Consider the following 21,596-nt stretch of genomic DNA (forward strand, 5'->3'; position numbering starts at 1 on the left):
AATCTGAGCGCTGTTCTGCTGATGGAGGAAAATGGCTCGTGAGTGAATGGAAGTCGTGATTATCACACAACGCACTGTGGAGGGAGAAGTTCTTCATTACACAAATGGTCGCGTTATCCGACATTTGGATCAATACTGCAACGCGGCTTCATTCTCAGGAAATGTACACGTTTTCTGTATCAAGCACACAGGCTTGATTCTTTTTCAGATTTTACTGCGACAATGTTATCTATTATTATTATTATTATTATTATTAATAATACTATATAGATCTGTTTTTGATTATATGAGTCAGATTATGTTTACACCGCTCTCAAATTTAATTATGTGCATTCCAACCATGGGTAGTATGATGAGAAGCTTTAGAAAACCTTTTAAAAACCAATCCCCCTCTAGAGGAAGAAGATTGAGCGATTTGTTATATAAAACTGTAAACTGTAGCGCGCTTTTTGGAGAAAAAACAACAAAAAAAACTGCTGTATTTGGATGTATTGGACACCATAAGTGATATACAAGTGAAATATGGTACATGCAACAATTTAAATGTCACAGATGTGCACAAATGCAAATTTTGGAGACCTCGCCTGAATGTTCTCTGCACTAAACGCTCTCTAACTTTGTTCTGCTTCATTTTATCAAAGTCATACTTTGCAGAGAGAAGGTTCACATATTGTGTTGTGATCTGGGTTAGAGTTTAGACCTTCCAGCGGCTTCATTCAGAAGAAATAATTAACCTGGAAGGTCTTTTTTTCTAGGTAGACTTCAAACTTTTTCATTTTTTTCTGTGTACCTTTCATTATAACACTCAGAGATAAACCTATTTTAGTTTGGGTATGCAAAAAAAGGGTTGTATATTGTTACTGTGTAATTATATTCCTGTCTCAAACAGCTTCTTTTACAATCACGCACATTAGGTGATGGCTTCATGTAGGAGCTGGAAACACTGCGTGAGTCAGATTAGGAAGAAGTTGTTTTACATGGCATTGCCATAAAAGGGAAATGTGGACAACTTACCCAGAGACTTTCACCAGTAATGAACAGACTCGCTTGCTTTCTTGTTCCCACGGCCTCTTCAAATCTGGTACATCTCATGTTCAGAGACTGTGGAAATGAGTAAAAGCGGCAATGTAAAGCACCATTTCTTTTGAGCAAACGTACCGATTCAAATCCACAGAAATATAAGCTGAAGAGCCCAGTATGATCAGAACGCACTCCTTCAATGACCAACAATGACATTAACACAGAGGCGAATAGCTGCAAGAAGCGGTGTCATAACGACAGATACAATACCTGCACACGATATTCTCTTTTTAGAAGATAAGAAAAATGGATGTCTTGGCTTTTTTGATTCGCACCTGAATTCAATGAAATGAAACCCACAGAATTCAGTGAAATGAATCTTTCTAAAATGAAGTAGTTTATCCAGCCATTCTTTTTATTTGAAATGAGAGAACAGATACTTATTATAAAAGCGTATTGTTTATAATGTATCCATTTAAATTTGAAATCTTTTGTCAGTTGTTGACTTCCTACAGACGTTATTACAACTTTTGGCCGCTTCAGTACATAAAGCACTAAATCATAGTGCAAATGAGTCATTATTGTGATGTTTCTTTGCATGAGGAAATTCCCTCTGACTGGACCTCGCTGAATTTTAATTGCATACCCCCGGCCTAACGCGTGATGACAGTGCTTTAAGCGCAGCAACTGCCTTTTTGGCATCATGCATATTATATATGTTGCTTTTATGTTCCCATCAATACATGCATGCATGGATGCACATTTAGGCGTTTCTTGAGCTGTACAACACTTAATATTTTATGCGAAACCCTAAGCTGCCCAAAGAGACCGCGAGCATATCCAGAAGGCTCTTTGTGAGCAACCAAATGCGGGAAGACAAAGACGTTGTACATCAGGCGCGACTGTCTTTTTTTATGATAAACTCGATAATATTAAACCTAGATTTAACTAATCTAATTAAAAGAAATCTAACATTCATGAGCTTAGTTGGAGCTTAATATGTAATTCAACATTATATAAAATATTCGTTGTATAAACTGATAAAGGAAATAAAGTAAAAGTTAAGCATTTCATATATATTTCAAAGTGGTTGTCGTTCACTTGCTGTTCACGGCGGGATATTTCACATTAACTAGTGTTGACCACGAAAACTTTTCTTCTTTAAAGAAACTTTAATAAAAAAAAGAAACACTTTTTTGTCATTGTGTGTTAAATCAATATTAGGTGTTATTTTGTAAAAACATGGACCGACTTCTTTTATTTCATTCAAACTCTAAAGTTAACGGAGCTCATCAACCTTGAACCTTTGAAGACTTCTGTGAGAGAAATTGGAGCGGCTTCATACCACATTTGTTCTTGTTTTGGTGTGAATCTGGAGCTTTAGTCCTGTTGCCTTATCTTTTAATGTTTTTACCTGCAATGTGATTTCCGTGTGCCTTGAGACTGTGGAAACTTTTCTCTGCTGCCGTCTTGGCCAGACTTCTGTTGGAAAAGAGCTCATTGTATCTCAACGGGACCGACCTGGTTAGATAAAGGTTCAATAATTTTGTATTTTTTAAATTTAGAAATTGACTTGAATGGACATTATTCTCACCAAATATCTCTGACAACGTCCTTGTTATAAGTGATTGCACAAAATGATTAAATTTTATTAAAAACAAAACTACGAACAATTAAAGATAATGTAACAGAATAACATTGATCCAAATTCAGGCAAATGTAGGGTTGAGTCTTAAAGATCCAAAACAGCTTTAGTTTGGTGTCTCATGCTGCGTGCTGTATGTGCTGACGTCGTCGGGCATATCAGACCGGTGTGGGCTGAGAGGAAAATCACTACTTTACTTTAGTCCCGTGTAACTTTGGCACTGGCTTTCCCTTATACATATTTTTGTCATGTCTAGCTGTTTTAATTAATATCGCATATCCACCTTGGAGGAATTGTGATGAAATACAATCATTGGCCGTCTAATCTTCAATAATTTAACATGTGCCAAAGCTCACGGCAGGTTGTTCAAGATTCAGTGTAAGCAGAGGAATAATGAAGTTCTATGTTGATTCATTACTTCATTAAACCTTCGAGAAACTAAATGGATGACTGCTAACTATGCATTTATGATTCAGCTGCGTGACACTAAAGCGTAATTGGAAAAGGCATCCACTGTATTAAATACCTTCAGAAGGAATGCAGTGATTTACTGAGAAGTGTACAGTCTGATCCATGATGAAACGTTATGAAACCTGCTCGCTAAAACAGACTTTTTTTTTTGTTACAAGGAGAATTCTTAACTGTATTGATCGCAAAAGCCCCAACGCGACACGGCTGAAGGATCCAAAGAGGACTGACACTGGGAAGAGTTAGCACAACGTTTGATCTTGACCATTTCCAAAATGTAGAAGTGCACTGGCAACTATTGCACAAATCCTCCATGCATTCATTTTCATACACCCGTAATTCCTACTGCAGATTATGAATTGTTGATGTTGAGCACCGGAGTGAAATTATCATTATAAAATGAAATGCCTCTCAGCTGATAAGCCCCTGGGAAGACGATTGTACTTTCTGACGGCAGATCCTTTAAGGCGGTGGATCTCAACCTTTTATCAGTGATGTACCGTATCCTCTGTGAAATATTGAAGATCTAACAGAATATATACTATTATCTTCATGAACTTATAATTGTATGTTATTGCATATTTATTAAATAAGTACTTTTAAAGGATTTTTGAATGGATGCTAGTATTTTATATGTTTAAAAAAAATGTCACGTACCCCCATTTAAGAACCGTTGGCATAGAGATTCTGAGCATATCCTCTTTATTTTATGTGTGTGTGTTTGTGTGTGTGCGCGTGTGTGTGTGTGTGTGTGTGTGTGTCGATTGTATTTCTCCCCTGTTAACAGCGGCTGAGTAATGAGCAGCGGGTCAGTGCAGAAACGCATGTGACGCTTAGCTAAACAAGACCTTTGGGTCTGGAACCGTGCACGTCTTATGTTTAAGATCATTTGATCTTATTTTTAAGATAATATGACGTGACAATCATGATGCATTATGCAGGTTTGAGATTGTACTTAATCAAAACACTTAATAATTAAGTTTTATTTGTATTGTATTATTTTAATTCAATGGCTTAAGGCAGCGGTCTCCAACCCCCAGGCCGCACAGAAAGAATAAATGTTTAAATAATAAAAGTTTTTTTTAAATATATATATATATTTTTTTTTTCAAGAAGAAAAAAAAGAAAAGGTTTTATTTTGAAAAAGGACCGGATGCATCTCCTCCATTTCAAACATCCTGTCCTTGTGAAGCGGAATGTAAGTTAAACAGTAGACCGGACATAAACGTTCAAGTTACGGAGTAGACCGGATAAAAAGTACACATGTCAAGTGTCTCCCATCATTCTGACCCGGCTCGTAGCAGAGAAACTGCCACTCATTTAGCGTAATGGTGAGTTGTATATTCATGCACTTTATTATTGCTTTATGCTGGTCCTATCATTTTATTACGTCATATTTATTGTCCACACCGTGATGGCCGGTCTGTGAAAATATTGTCTGACACGAAACCGGTCCGTGGCGCAAAAAAGGTTGGGGACCGCTGGCTTAAGGGACGAAGTGAATGAGGAATGAAAGCTAGACTGGTTTGGACAATGGGCCGATATTATTCATACTCACCAATCTGTATGAGCCTTTGTTCAAATGCTGCTATGACCTATTTCAAGTATCCCGGCGTTCAGGCTGAATAGATTGTGTAGATACTTGAAGTGATGATATGGAACATTAAAGACTCCCTGTGGGTTGTGTACGGCCTTGAGTCCTTAGAAACATACAGACTGTATTTCTACCAGCAACTTTGTCAGTGAAATAGCATTACAGTGACTTTATGTGTTCTCATTTTTTCTTTGTGTTTCATGCTTGTGTGCTCTTCATTTGTATATCAATCAGCAGCAAGGAATGTGTGTTGCATCACCCACAATGCTCGTTAGGGTTGTGTTGTGTTTGGGTAGCTGCCAACGCTGGCATGGTTCTCGCCATTGTGCGTGAGTCATCAATGTAAATATTGTCCGAAAGACACCCACTGTAAGGAAGTACGACAAAGCCGGTTCGGAGTACTTCTGTGCTGTCCGTCTGTCTGTGGACAGGATTGGTTACGCACGATATAGTTGCACCATGTAGGACGTAGCTTTGCGGGTGTGTAGTTGAAGATTGCATTCAAAGATGGGCGTGGTCTGAACAGGGAAAGCAAAGCCGCCAACCCCCTCAGAAACCACTTAGATGGCTCCTCATCTCTTGCCAGCATGGATCGTTGCTTTTGCAGGGTTAAATACAAACTGTGAGTAATTTTCTGCATGTATGTGATAGCTACAGCTAAATCTGACTTTTATCTGCGAGCCAGTCAGCCAAATATGCTTTTTGTGCGATTGTGACAGGAACAACAAATTGATGACGGATCAAGCTGAGCTAAACGTTTTGTATAATATCAATAGTTTTAGCTTCACTTAATAATATCTCATCAGAAAGTTCTAGAGTAAATAACCCATGAAAACATACGGTGTATAGCAAGGGCTGCGTCTAGTTAAATCAAAAAATGTTATGTAAGAAATTCTAAATAAATCTGAATCAACACTCGTTTCAAATTCAATGAAATGTTGGGAGTGTAATTACTCGTTACCAAGTCCCGCCCCCCGAGCGCAGACTGGCCGATCATTGTGTAGCTTCAGTAACTGACAGCGTGAAGGAGTAGCAGCAGAGGGAGGGGCTTAGCAAAGGGTGTGTTCCAATTTATTTTGAAGTGTACAGATTTTAGCATCTGGCACAACAATCAGTGACACATTGCTGTTAATAGTGACAGAGTTGTTACACTGAAAGATTCATTTCATGATATCTGTTCACTGCATCAACATCTTTGTACCTCCTCAGGGTAAAAAGGGAGAATAGATTAGCAGACAGATGTACGCCATTTGATTTGAAAAATTAAGCGGTTACAGATCATCCATTATTGAATGCAAGTACTCCTGCTATGGCTCTGTCTGCCAGGGGAAATTATTGGAATATAAATGGTGTTTGATGTCGGAAAATATAGATTTTGCGCCACGACTACAACTTTCTACTCTCACCAAAAATATGTCCTGCTGCTATAATGCAAAACAGATGCATTCTTTCATTCAAACAAAATCTATCCTTTTCATAGACGAGCAGACGAGCAAGAGAACAGATGCACACAGCTTGATTTCTAAAGTTAGAAGTTATCCTCACAAGATAGTATTGGAGTTATGGCCAAATCATGTAGAGAGCCAGGAGGGTGATCCTTTATAATCCGAGCAGTCGATACAGAGGATCAGGGCTACGGTTTGGCCTTTTTTTCTATTTGGCCTTTTGACGGCACTTGATTGATCAGCCTGGTCTTGCCATTTGCCAAAATGGATGGCGAGCTGAAAGCGCTGCAGTCAGGGGTATCCGTTGCCTTTGAGATGCTGACCTTCAAGACTGTGAGGTTGCCAAGGGCCAGACAGCTCCCACTCCAGAGGATTGCCGCGGCATTTTAACTTGAGCAAATGCACACCTGACTTAACTTGATAGGAATTAGAGTTTCTTTGCCATCCGTTCATGCAGAGGATTCATGGAAAGAGCCAGAATTTCTGGGCTATAAAAATAATGGAGCCACAGGTCTGTTCAGTGTCCCATTATTTGCTGTCTGGTGTGAAAAAATGTCCTTGTTGTGTTAGTTAAGGGAATTCATTAATTTTATGAGTCTTCAGCCTTAAATAGTTTTTAGCTTTTAACTATTTACGTAAATCAGCGGAGTGGCGGCCATTTTAGAAAGGAGCTGTACATTTACGCAAACACGTTGGTACTTTGTGTCGAGAACATTATGTAACCGGTCGGAGCTCCCTCTGTATCTGTTTTGATCGATGATTTTTAGAGAAACTTGAGAAGCCATTTTGTTTGTTTCCCTTCCAGAGGTAGTCAGCCAGGCCTGGTTTTGTTTTCTTGATTTCTATTTGTTTGGCACGAACACAAACTGTCCCTATCTCTCCCACTTCATTAAGGACCTTTGTTTTATTCACTAACAGCAGGGAGAATAAATATTGTTGAAAAATGTTCCTCCTACTTTTGAATTTCTTTCACTTATTCTTTGGCTGGCCTGTATCCGACAGATAACAGTGTTAACAGCTATCGGTGGCAGTAACCGCTGTGTGATGGCTGTGCAGAGTGGTGGAGATTACCTACCCAGTGGGACACACACTCAGAGCTTTAATTCACATGGTGGGTTTCAAATTAAGCACCCAATTGGTCCCATAACACTTTAAATGTACTGGTATTTGGTATCTAGCGGCATATTTTCTTAAACAATACCAAAGCTTTCACAATAACGAAAGACATTGAGTTTGGTATGCTTCAGTTCATGATTTGCCTTTTATAATTGCCTTTTGTAAGGTTTTCTCCCGGGTCGAGATTCCTTTCAGGGTTCATCCATGTCTTGAGGTTTTATGGTGATTGTATGCTCAATACTCCAGTAACTATATCCCAGATTAGCCAATTTTCTTCTTTCTTTTTTTTAAATCAAGCATCTCCTTTTTAATGTGGAGAAAATAGACTTTAATTGATTCCTTTGCAATTAACCCTAGAACACTAACATCGGCTGATTTTCACTCATTTTTGTTCACAATTGTTGTTAAGTTGTTTTTATTGTGTCGCTTTTGTCTGAGTTGTGTGGTCCTCCAGTAGCTTCATGCTGCTCACAGACGTTATTGGAGGTGGGCGTGTCTTCTTGCTCTGATCTCAGTTTTCACATGTTCGGGTGATTTTCGCCCGACGTTAGTGATAAAGGGTGTAACATTCTGGATGGGTTTTAACATTGAGGGGAGACTTTTCCTTCACCGGACAAGACTCACATGTCCCAGGAACATATGTACCAAATAACAAGTTCACAGCTCATTTATTTATATTTTAAATCATTTTTTATTGACGATTCCTTCATTTTTGACCGGATTTTAAGCCTGTTTTCAGGCTCTCCCCGTGATACCTGTTTTTCATTTTATGAGAAGTTCTATTGGGTAAAATAAAAGCTGAGTACATCAACTTGCCTAGTATTGGTATATTTTAATATATTTCAATATAAAGTACATTTTATCAAGTATATTATATTGGGTGAAATTCACCTGACGTGAGTGATGGAGTGATATTTTTAATGTTAGTGTTGTAGGGTTAAACACAAAGACAGTGGTTGTTCCACAATTAAAGAGTTAAGTGCAACTCTAGTTAAAATGGCAGTTCTGATCCAGAAGGAATGTTTTTTTTTTGTTTGTTTTTTGTCATAGCAGCACCCATACTTGTGGTAATGCCCAGTTAGACAGACTGGCAAGCGTATGAAAGTTTCAAAAGAGCGCTGTAATTTCTATGAATTAGCTCTGTGACGGGAAAACAATAATTAAACCGGCAGTGATGACTCCAGGCAGGCAGAGCCGGGCCTTTGTTGTGCCTTCCCAATTTGTATCGACGACTACACCTGTTGGTTTACGTTTTACAAGTGTCGCACAATACCACTGCTCAGTGAATGTCAAGCGAACGCCCATGGTTGGCCTACAAGTGTGTTATTGATTGCTGTAATGGAACATTGTGGCGGACATCTGTTTTGGTTTGCAACCTAATGTCAGATTGAGCTGATCCCCCGACTCTGCGAGCTTTAACCATCGTTCACCTACCCCCTCGGTCAGATGATTTGTCAGAGCGGTTGGATAAACTGTGGCAGAGCAAAGTGCCTGACAGCTGCCCTTTTCTCTACCGCGGGTATACTTTTGTTTGTGAGCACATGCTATCGTACAGAAGGGGAGCAATCTTTGGAGCATGCTGTGGTGAATGTTTCTACCTCGCTCATCCTTCAGGATTAGTGTTTAAACCATGACCCAGTGGCTCAGGGATGATGAGAACACTGTTTCAATCTCCTACTCCTCTGAAGGCTCTGCAATCCTTGGCGCGGACACAGAAAATGATGTCCATCAGCGATGACCCGCCCACCGCCTCTCCTCAACCCCGCCACCGCCACCACTGCAAATGAGACTTTGTGATTTCAGACCGCCAAAGCCATACTATTGGTCAGATGCTCAGATCGAGCAAACTGGAAATTAACTGAAAATATCAGTTTTCCTTTCATATACAGAGTTGTAATTAAAAAAAAAAAAGAAGTAACAAGCAGCATAATGAAGATTTAAATCTACTTTACGATACAAACTTCGGCGTTGACTCCAGCTCTGGGTTTCCTACTTGGATATATACACCACCATTAGCATAACAAGCCCTGGTGTTGTTATGGGGAGAAGCTCGGCTGTCAGTTGGAGCTACTGGAGGCAGGTTACAGCTCACTTGCAATTCTCAGTGTTTTCCCCTCATTCCTTTCATGTACGCATCACTGCCTCTGTCTATTACGCGGGAGTTCATCTCGTTAAAGGTGTAATTATGGTAACTGAATTGGTTTCAGGTAAATATTCCTTTGTAGTTGCACATCCCTTGCGTTGTGTGGATGTCTGTGGTAGAGTGCTAGTAAATGTACTGTTTTTTTGCCGACTATGATAATGTTAACACCCATAGCGGTCTCATTGTAGTCAATATGTACTTTTGTCATGCATAATTAAATGGAATCCTCTTCTTCTTTCCCTCGAATGCACCATCACATATGCAGTTACAAATGTTGGTGAGATATTAATATAGGGCAATGTTTCTAAAAAAGTTGAGTCTGCTATCCATGAAAGTGATCTTGGTCTGCATCTCTTTACCATAATGTAACTCAAGCCGTTCACTGTTGGGATCTTTCCAATCAACTCCCTTTCCGAAGGGGCACATTTAAAACACAAACCAGTATAACGCTGGAAGATCCAGCTCCAGATAGTGTTTTAGAAACCCGACAAACCATAAGTTACCAAAAGTTATCAGCGATCAAATTATGAAGCAAACTCATACATCTCTGAATAAAATGGCCCTGCAGTGCAAATCTGTGTCCGAGAAATTACGTTGATATCACTTTGGAGCAGAAAATATATTTTTAAGGAAATAATTGGGTAAGGTTATGAGAGCATTATGGTCGTGATTTAATATTGATTCAAAGCACGAAACACAACATCTTTTAACCCACACCATTTTACGTTTAGCAGTGAGAACATAATGAATTAGCGTGAGCACTTCTATGCTACGCTAACTACTGAAAGTGTACTTAATGTATACACATGCAGCTTTTGAATGATAACAGTAAATAAAGATCCACCAGGTTTTACAGAAACTGTGTTATTCCTTAATTTCATTATCTCCTCTATCGATCGCCAGGTGGTGTGGTGATTCACTTTTTAATGTAATCTGTTAGCTACATCTTCTATCTTTAAAACCCATAACATTGCTGAATTATGTTGTAGACACTTCTGTCTCCTCTAAAATTGCTTTTTTCTCTTTCCAATAATGAGATTACAGCTATTGAGTGCAGTAAGTGACAGTGTGGGCTCTTTGGTTTCTCTGACTGCTTGACAAAGTAGTAGTGCGGGCGGGGCTTGGCCAGGATTAATTGCATTTCCTATCACAAGAAAATATGGAAAAGAAACGTGTAACACAGACACAAAATCTAAATAAAACAGGGCTACAGTGGACGGCCAGTGATCATTCAGGAAACTGTTTTTTTTAAATCCATAGACTGAGTTTTTCTAAGTAAATGTCATGGAATGATGCGAACATGTAAGAGTTTGTTTCTGCTGTCGACTCATAAGCTTTACAATGTGGAGAAAGGTTGAATTCTGAATATGCTTAATGTCTTAATGCGGTTGGCCAAATAATCTTTATAGTTTATAGGATTCCATTGCAGTCGATTGTTTTTGTAAAGCTATTATGCCCAATAGTTTTCATCTTAGACCATTTGTGTTGTTGAAGCTGAATTCATCGGTAAGGGTGTTTGAAAGGCAATCATAACTCATAACTGTGGAATATTATTTCTTGGTCTGTTACATGAAGTGTTTGAATTCAGAGTAACTGTATTCAAACAGAGGTGTCTGAAGATACTGTCACACAGACAGCTATATCCGTTTGCTCGACACTATAGAAATAGTCTTAGCGTCAAAACGAAAAGACCATTATTTCGCTGTCATTTCTTTAAATGTGGTTACTTTAATGCTCTCACAACAAGGTTCAGTTTCACTGTATTGCCTTCTGAGGGCGCTTGAGCATTTCCAAGCATTAACTGCTTAAGTGTAATGTTTTATTTGCAAAAAATTGCCTTCACATCAGGCTGTGTCACAATGTAAGCACTCAAGAAGAGCACTGCGCCAGCAAATAGTCCTTTTAACCACTAATTACAAGCAGGAATGATGCGCCCCTGCTTTAAGACTAATCTGCCCATGGCGGTCCTTTTGAAAGGCAAAACCGTATTCGTAAAGAATGTGCATGACCTTTTCATATACATGATGTTATATGCGGCATGTGCGATATTTCAAAGTGAACGTGATTTGATCTCACTTTGCATGGCCTTGCCCACAAATAGCTAACGTAGGCACAATAAAATGTACACGTGATTGACTTGTGTGCTTGATGTTTACACCAGCTGCTATCCGACAGCTTTGCAGTCATTAAACCGAGGTATTTATTGAGATGTTGATGGCTGTTGTCGTTTATGATGGAGGACGAGCTCGTCGCTTCGTAAAATACCTTGAATCCAACCCCAGTCTTCGCTGCTCCTCTCCTGCCCTTTGTATAACCTTCGCTGGATGGCCTGTTCAGCCCAGCTGGTGATGGTTCGGAGGCACACACAGCTGTGCGGGGGTCAGCCTAGAAGGCACTTGTTCAGGGACCTGAATACGATTAGTCCATTGCCCAGTGCTTCCTGCTTCGAGGCTGCAGCCCAGGGTCCCTGCAATGGGGAGCCAAGGCCACAGAGCTTCCTGTCTAAGCTGCTGCTGCTTCTTTCTACTGCCGTGAAGGGGAATAGACCAGCCACTGTGCTGCTTTTTTAAACAAGGAGAGAACACTTCAAAGGACCACTGATCCCCTCAGCCCCATTTCCACCACTTGTTTACTGTCTTGACAACTAAAAAGAGTTTAGTCCCTGGGAGCGGTGTTCTGTGTGAGTAATTACTTGTATCTGTTTAAAATGGTTTTCGTCTTTCTTTTTTTTTTCTTTACTCCTTAATGAACATGCCATATTGAAAAGATTGCTTTTTGATCACCTTCCTTCCCTCTAAGGTGTTAGACTCATGAATTGGAAATTAACTATTTAGGTCTTAAGGGGGCCACGGATTACTATGTGCAGTTTTGGGCAAACAACACTTCATTAGGCAACTATTTAATATGTATAAATGTAGGATGATCTGTTTTACAAAGTCTGGATGTAATAAATAACCCAAACTTATCTCATGCGGATGTTAGCTCCTTTAGAATCCAGTGTCTTACTCACTGAGTTTTGTAATCTGCTCTTTTCCAACACTGACACCACTCATTAAACATTCACACTGTTTTCCTTTTTAATGACCCACATCAAATAGACACTTTTAAAAGTTTAAGAATGAATAATTGACTTCACTTAAAAAAAAAAAAAAAGAAGAAAAGCACAACACTGCAGTGATTCATCTCCAGAATGAAAAAAAATATATAAAAGTCGTATAGCTCTCCTTTGAAAGAGGAAATGCTGTCACCTCAGGCAGATTTGAAAAAAAAAAAAAACTTTAATTGAATGCTATCAAAAGTGCTGTCAATACTGCTCACTGTATATTCTGCAAAGTGGAGGGAAAAAAATGCTCTCACTGTCCAGGAAAAAAAAGAATATTTCTCTCTTCTCATCCTACTGAAAAGCACACACTCAAGAGGAGGGGATGTGAAGCCGGGTGTGTGTGTGTGTGTGTGTGTGTGTGTGTGTGTGTGTGGGGTGGGGGGGGGTAAGGGAAAAGGCACAGATTCTCTTCTAATGAGTATCTTGTGGGTGTTCTCCTGGAGTCGTGACTTGTTTGTTCTTCTATTATTCCCTGAGTCCTCTATCCCTCCATCGCCCCGTGAGTCAAGACCCCGGCTCAAAGAATGAGATGTCGCCGCAGTGTGAGGCTTGTCATGGCCGACCGTCAGAGGCAGCTAATTGGATCCAGTCGGATTGACCCCAGATCCTTTCCCTCTCTCAACTGTGACCTAATCCCTCTGAGTGGTCCCTTTGACATGTATTTAAATGCGATGTTTCCGTATAACTCTGAACATGACTTGTTACCAGTTCCAAATCAGTCTCTGTGACGTTAAAAAAAGGGAGTCCCTTCAGTTAAGCGCCCACAAAAAAAAGATGGCGAGGGAAGGATCAAGGGTACTTGAGCATTGGTCCATATTAATATATTCCCCGTAAAGCCACATTATTAAAACGCTGCAACATAGCCTTAGATGTTCCAACGGCAGCCAATTTTCCATAGGACCTGCAGTTCAAATATTTCACTTCATCTTTGATAAACACTGATATACAGCGAAACAGTTCCTCCTTCTTGTGGTTCTTCCCCTGTCTGACTTTAAACTTCACTCTTTTGAACTCCAAGATAATACTCCCTGACCCATTTCTCTCCCCCCACTTATCTGAATCACTAGAATAGTCTCGATCCAGGTATCTTGGAGAACAAAAAAAAAAAAAAAGGGAAGCGAGTCTGAAGTGAGCATATAGCATCATCTCACCTAATTAGCGAGCCCGAGATAAAAGGCTGTCATTCATAATTGAAGCTGGCGGAGGAACCCTGTCATCCCTGAATTTGCAAGTGAGAATGTTGAAGCTGCATGAATCCTGCCCTGCTTTCATCTGCAGCAGCACAGAGAAGAAAATCTACAAGGCTAGATGTGTCAGTTTTTCAGACTTCGAGTGAAGGGAAATTAAGCCATTGTACTTCATTTAAAATATTCTCACGGTACTTCCAAACATTCGCCATCTTTTCCTCTCACGTAGCCGTTGTTTTTGTCTCATTGTTACGTTGCCGGAGGGGCAATAAACAAGAAGAGTCTCCGATGATTTGGTTTGGTGCAGAGCAGGTGAACCCGCTCTGTGGAGTTACATAGCGTGTCAACACTTTGCAGAGAGATGATCAATATAGTGCTCCAGCACGGCTGGCTTCCCGACAACTCCACAGAGCTGGAGCAGTTTTTCAACGTTTTTAGTCTGAGTCACGACACGACTTCTGAGCTCCGCTCTCTGCAGCAAAATGAGCTTTTCCGCAGCGTGGTCAAAAAACAGTGCACGGTAATGAGTCAACGTGGCTGTCATGGCCTGTACGTAGGACCATGGCAATTAGAGGGGGAGACACCGAACATGCACTTATAATAACTAATTTAGGTAGTTAAAAAAAAAAGAAAAAGGCAGAGATGTGGATAGCATTGAAGTCAGGGGTGAGAGGAAGAGGATGTGTGGGAAATATAATCACATTAGCATCCAACTCAACTGCACCTGGTCCTGACCCTGCCTTTTAATGTTCATTTCATACTTGACTCATTGTGCGGGGACATTTTCAGCTCTCTGCCCTCTGCAATGGAGAGCCGGTCACCTGCACATTGTTGGCCCAAATGTTCTGCTGTCCTCTTCTGCTGAAATGTACTTTCCCTGATAGACACAGATATGGCTGTAATTGTAATGTTATGTATTTCCATAGATATATCATGGCTTATTGAAAAGGCAAAAGGCTTTTAATATTCTATGTCCTCCTGCTGGCTGAGGTACTTGGCAAGCGAATGCATTAAATAGCTGCAACGCTTTATATTCATTTTTTTTCTTGAGTTGTTTTTTTTCTTTGTGTAAATGATACGCAATGATTAGTTATGTGGAAATTAGAGATATATTCATTCAAAACAACTTTGTGTTGTGTGGTACTCATAAATTATACAGCCCTCAAAATACAGGCTGAGGAATTCATAATTTGTCACTTTTTTGTGTGCAATTCTTTACAACGCGGAGGGTAAAAAGAAAAAGAAATGTGCAACAAAACCAATTCCCTTTGATGCTGTAATGTTAGAGAAATGGCTTATTGTAAAACACACCATTTAATGTTTCAACCCTAAAAATCCTAGAATCACCAAAGACGTCTGTTCTCATGCCATGGGCCAGAAAATAGTATACATACAAATATACAGTATTCTGAAACTACAGCCGTAGTAATATTACACAATGTGTACTTTTGTTCCATCCCTAAATTAGTTATATCTGAGAATCATGTGCTGCTCTCTTCATCCCTTGTGAGGAGCGATCACAAAGTAGTTGAGTGAGTTTTATGTTTCAGTATAATAGTGCCGTACTGTATAACATCCCCGAAAAAAAATCCCTGCAGCAGTGTAGAGCTGTATGAATGTGGGGTGGCAGCGTAAAAGCAAGCAGGAGAATCACTTTCTTCTGCTGTATCCTAAATTTGACACCCGACACACAGTGACATGGCATTCATGTCAGTAAATAATAGCTGCCCTAGTACGGTCATGAATCATTTCTACACAAACACTGAAGAGATTCCTCACATTTCAAATGTTCATACACAGGACAAGGAACACAGGAACAATTAAATAAATCCAAGGCTAGGTGCTAATTAAGTGATTATCGAAGAACAATGATAAAACACTTACAGCTGAAATTGTCACTTAATGGTTTCACGAAGGCCTCCCATAGCTGCTGAAAAAGCTGCAAAACATTATGGTAATTTGTGCGCAGAGACGGAAAGATAATTTGTCGAGGAATGAAGTGCCAAGTGCCTCTGATGTAAAGAAGAAGAGAAAAACATTTAAAACAAAAGTCACATATAGACAGTGCTAAATAGTTTACAGAAAACAGCTGGCGACTGTACTTTTTAGCAAACTGTGGAAGGTTATTTTCAACCGCTGATCACAATTCACTCGAAATACACAATGCCCAACAGTGTGGCTCACGTATTTTTCATAGTTTTGTACGAGCGGTGGCAAAGAAGGACACGTTATATCTTTGGCTACAGAGTCCCATTTATTTCTTTGTTTAAAAGTCACTATCGCCAAAGAGGATGAAGGGTCAGAGGCTTGAGCCACTTTTGCCGCACTCTGCACATCCCTGACTAGAAGCAACCGAAACCCTGTTACTTACCAGAGAGCTTTTAGAAAGCCCTTCACCGCCGCTCAGTGTGACACTCACAGTGACCCTCCCCCTTGATCAAGCTCCATCTCCGGACTTTCTTGCTTTTAACTCGTTGTTACTAACCCAGGCCAATGCACTCTCCCAACTAAGTGGTTATCCTGAGTCTCTTTGCTCTGATTGCCCATGAATGGTCCTTGTTGCTGTGGTGTAATAGCTGCCTCCCTGTGGGACAAACAGCCTCTCAGGGAAGGAGGAAGGACAATTACTAATCAATCCGTACAGCTCCCCGATGACACCCGAAGGAGCGCGGTGGAGGCCGCGTCACATTTCACCCCCATTGCTTTCTGGAGGAATCGGTCTGAGCGGTTGAGCGGATGTTTGACTTTTAATGGCTTGGCTGTCCCTGACCACAAAGTCTTACCAAGAAACTGGAGTGATGGGAAACTATCAAGTGGTGGGTTTTCTTTCTTTTGCTTCACACTTTTTTGTTGTTGTACAGATTGTTAGGCGCACTATAAATATCTATGTCATTAATTAGTTTTGTTGGTGTTGAAAGCCCACAGTGTAGGCGTCTGACATCACAATCATAATTGACACCTTCAGAATTACTCGACTGGATTTTTCCCAGCCCAATTTATTCCCATTTTCATGATCTTTAAAGCAATCATCCACATCAAACGTTTCTTCACTTTTAAACAGCTTGTGAGAAAAAGTAAACTAGACTTTGATAAGCAGATGAATCAAAGTTGTATACAAAAAAAAAGATAATTTTGGGTTTGGAACTGAAATAATTAAGAAATTAAAACATCCCCCCCCTCTACATTAATTTTCCACATTTCCAACTTTAAAATATGGGGCGTCTGAGAAGTTGTGCTGCTTTCAAACGCTTCCCGCGGATGTGGCTCAAACTCAAAAACAGCCACATGTAGCCCACAGTTTTCACTTGTACCTGCTGTGAAGAAGAACAACGCTTGACAACAGAACACATCCCTCTTCAAGATTGTGTGGCAGTGCAATCTGTCTCCTCTCGGTTTCCGTCAACGCTTTCATTTTGGCTGTATTACTCCCCCTTGTCAAAATACTAGGAACGAACAAATGTATTATTGGGGTTATCTACCTCGGTGGGCGAGTGAAGCGCATCGTCTACAGCTGATTACATCATTCTGTTAGTGCACCTGTGTCTGACAGGAGGAGCTCCACCTCCTGCAACGAGAAGACAAAGTGCTGGAACAATCGGATCTGATTCACTTGCGGGAGGCAAGCTGCCATCACAATGTGCTGACAACTGCTCTCAGTCAAGCGTGTTGCAGGCTGACGGGAACCAAGCTAAGGCACACAGGGAACGGTCAGGTTGTCTACCCGTCTGTCGGTAGGTTTGTCCGCCTCCTGAAGTGCCGTCAAAAACGAGATGTTTGGTTAACGGAGACCTAAACTCAGCTGTGACCTATGACTCAAGGCCCCATTACACCGTGCAGTTCAGAATACAATATGAAAACACGCTCAATACACTGGCTGATGCAACATTTTGTAAGAGCCATAAATGGATGAAGTTGAAAAAGTTCTCTGTGGATTTCGCTTTTTTTCTTCTCAAACACACTAACCAAAACGATGGAGGCTGCACTTCCAGAGGATAAGATGGGTGAGGAGAGCAGATGACCTGCCCTCCGTGACTCTGCTCTCACCGGACCTTTTGCTGTCTCCAATAAATTCCCCACACATGCAATCCACAATCTGACATGCCTCAAATTCAATATCATACAGTCAGACACCGATTGCGACCAATCATCTTTGTGAGCCGTATGAGTGTGACTTGCTGTTGTTGCTGCCCCAGTCTGAATGCAGTGTATTAAGAGTTGAAGTAAAACATCACATAACACACAATTAAACCCTTTCCCTTAAGCCCATGACTGCCTCAAAAGATATAGCAGAACAACTGATAATATACGACATATTCATGTCTGTGGACATCCCTTCACACCTCACATTTATTTATTCAAACAAGTGCTGTAATATTAGCGCGTTAACGCAAACCAATTTTAACGCCGTTAACGCGTTTTCATTTTTCAACACTAGATGTAGCTCAACCGGAAGCAAAACAACAGGCTCGCCGTTTGCGCTTGGAAGCTAGGCTAACGTTACGGGTTGAAATGAATGACTAGTGAGCGCGATACAGCAAAATGAATGATAGGACGTGGTTCCCTTGACAAGACCGAAGTGGTATGAGCCATTTGTCATTGCGAACTGAGCTATCATCGTAGCTATCCAGTCTGAAATACCACTCGATGGCCAACCGCACAGCTGATGCTAACTCTGCGCCCCCCTCGTCACGGCCAGACACGAACGGATGACTTCAGACAGAAACACATGGACACCACAACGAAGAACAAACGTACTGCAGCTACAGCTAAATGATGCTACTGCGTGTAGCCTGTTAGCGTTGTGGAGGACGAGGATCTAGCTGATTTAACACACATCGCATCCTACGACAGGACCGACGCAGCCTGACTGCTATGTTCACCTCTCTCTCTCGCTCTCTCTCTCTCTCTCTGTTTTATCGGCATGAATGTTGCAACAACAATATTGCCAAAGCGTCAAAACACATCAGAAAAACATAGAAATATACAACTTATACAGATAACAACAATAATAATAAAACAATAAGTAATTAAAATTATGTCTCTCTCTCTACCTCTCTCTCTCGCCCTTGTTTACCTGAAATGTGCACTTTATCATTTTATTTTGAACCGCCCTGTTTGGCAGTTGTTTTTCAATAAAATAAAACATTTGCGGAAAACAAGCCAATCCACTTTTTCATGTTAAGAGCATTAAAATGAAACAAAAAGCGATTAATTGCGATTAATCGCAAGTTAATTATGACAAAAATGCGATTAATCGCGATTCAATATTTTGATCGCTTGACAGCACTAATTTAAACACACATGTCACTTTAACACTTTAACACTCTAACGTTATTTGTTGTCTGAGCACTTTATCTTTACCTCACACTTAATACAATACACATTGCACTGTGTTGTCGTGGACTGTTGATTGTTGATTGTCTCGTCTAACGTCTCATGTCTAATGTTGCACCTTCCCCCAAGGCAAATTCCTCGTTTGTGAAAACGACGAGAAATAAGCGCCGGCGAACAGCTGTGTAGCGGGAGGGCGTGACTTAAGACCGACATGAGTGACAGTCACGCTCAATGCCTGACACTTAAGAGCCCCGATACCTTTAGTCTCTCTGCTCCTCCTGAGTTTCTCCCACGGCTGTGTCTTCTGCTGCTGACTTTGGGACTCTTTGGGGTAAACAGGATGTCTATGCAGCGAATAGGTTTACAGATGTGCTACTTAGCGCCATCTATCGTCGGGGAGTTTGAAAAGGAACGAACGCGCCTCGGCTCAAAATCTGATTTTTTTTTTTGCCGTGAAAAATTGGTTGTGTGGCGTGTGAGCGTGTGAAAACATGCAAAAGCGTGTGTCACACGGCGAAACTGTGAGAGTTGGTAGCTCTGCTATTTTGCTGCTAAATGCTCCACTGTGCTTACCCGCTAGTTGCTATCTTTGGCTATCTGCTTGTAGTACTGTGGGTTTATTAGAGCTTATTAGAGGAAAACAGATGCCTGCTGCAGCTGGAGACCCGGTAGATGAGAGCCATGAGAGTGAACAACAACAGGAAAGTTGCAGGTCATTAAACTGAAGCAATGAGCCAGGCAAAAAGACGCTAACACAGTCATAACATTCTCAGTTAGCATTGATGAGTGCATGAGGAGGAAATGACTGCCAATTAAAGAGGCACTGCATATTGAAACCTGTTACTGTAAACTAACTGATAGAACTGTTCAGTGAAGAGACACATCAACGCCGTTGTCAACGTTGACATGCATCACAAACATTTAAAAAAAATAGACACTTCATGGTTGAAAATGGCTCAAACGACATACTTTTAAAGTAGTCCTTGTGTCGCAGGGCCGGTTCTGAGCTGGAGCCTCTTAGTGTCCATCGTTTTCACTTTTTCTGTAATCACAACGTAGCTTGACAATCACAGCGCCGCGCAGCAATTCGCTTTCCTGTAACATGAGTGTGTGGATGAAGCATTACATTATTAAATATTACTCATTTAGCAGCAAGCTAATGTTAGCTTGATAATCCCACCAGGTTTTCATGCTACACTGGTTCCAGAAAATTAGCGGAACAGGAGATTAAAGACTACTTTGCTGGGAGGAATCACTTGTAGAGGGTTAGCGATGGCTGAATTTGAGTTAGTACAGTTGTGACGTTTGGTCTCCACAGCTTGCATCTTTTCATCTCCCACCCAAGGAGTGGTTTCTTCTTTCAGCCCCTTGCCCACTTCTCAAATCTGATAAAGTTGGTGTGAATCCTCAAGAATGGCAGAGAGTGGCAAAGAATGAACAGTACAGACTCCTTTCTACAAATAGAAGAACAGTAACACTCATTACCACACTCTGAAGCATTGGTTCTCAAAAGGGGGTATGTGTCCCCCTGAGGGTACGTGAGGGCACTCCAGCGGGTAAAATTATATATGAAATTTGCATCCATTTAAAAATCATTAAAGGAATGTTATTTACTACATATTCAATCAAATATAAGTGTACGTTCATTAACTGAATTGTATATATTCTATATCAAATAGGACACAGATGGCACATTGCTGTAGATTACATTTTCTTTTTCAACCACAGAAGCGTTGCACTGGTTGATACATCAGAACAATAAAAACAATTGATCGTAAAGAATACATAAATACAATAATAATCCAGAAGATCTATGGATCATCTCTGCTTTGGATTTTGGGCCAGTCGTGCTTTACAAAAGCAGGCAGCAGGGAGTCACTGGAGAGAAGGAGGATGATTTGAGGTGATGTGGCGTTGTCTGTTAAACCAGAGTCCAGACTAAGAGCGGTTTAGTCACATTTATAATAATAATAATAATAATAACAATAAGAAGAAGAAGAATATTAGTAATAATAATGTGTTAAAAAAACTGTTCAAAACTTAATAATCATAATAATAATGTTTAAAAAAATATGTTTACAGCAGTCCTTTATTGTTATTATTTGTACCTGATAAATAATAATAACGTTTGTTTGAGTGCAAAAAACATTACCGCTACTTTAACTTCTATTTTGTAAAATACTTAAAGCTGACTTACAACTAAATGTAATTATTTAAAATTATTGAATAAATGAATGATTTAAGGGGATATGGACGGAGAAGGAGTGTGAGGCACTTCCTGCCAGCTGATGAAAGTTCAAGGATGACCTCACTGCTCGTAATCACATCCAAACTGACCCCGTGAAGAACTTCATCCTCCCATCTGTTTCTAAACTCTCACACTACTTAATCCATGCAGAGGTGTTTTACACACACACACACACGCACGCACGCACGCACGCACGCACGCACGCACGCACGCACACACACACACAAAGAATCTATCATGACGGCTAAATCATTATCCTCTATGCCAGCGGTTCTCAAAAAGGGGATATGAGA

This window comes from Clinocottus analis, unplaced genomic scaffold, assembly GCF_023055335.1.
Source record: "Clinocottus analis isolate CAN_PGR_092001 unplaced genomic scaffold, fCliAna1.0.p SCAF_7, whole genome shotgun sequence".
NCBI lineage: Eukaryota > Metazoa > Chordata > Actinopteri > Perciformes > Cottidae > Clinocottus > Clinocottus analis.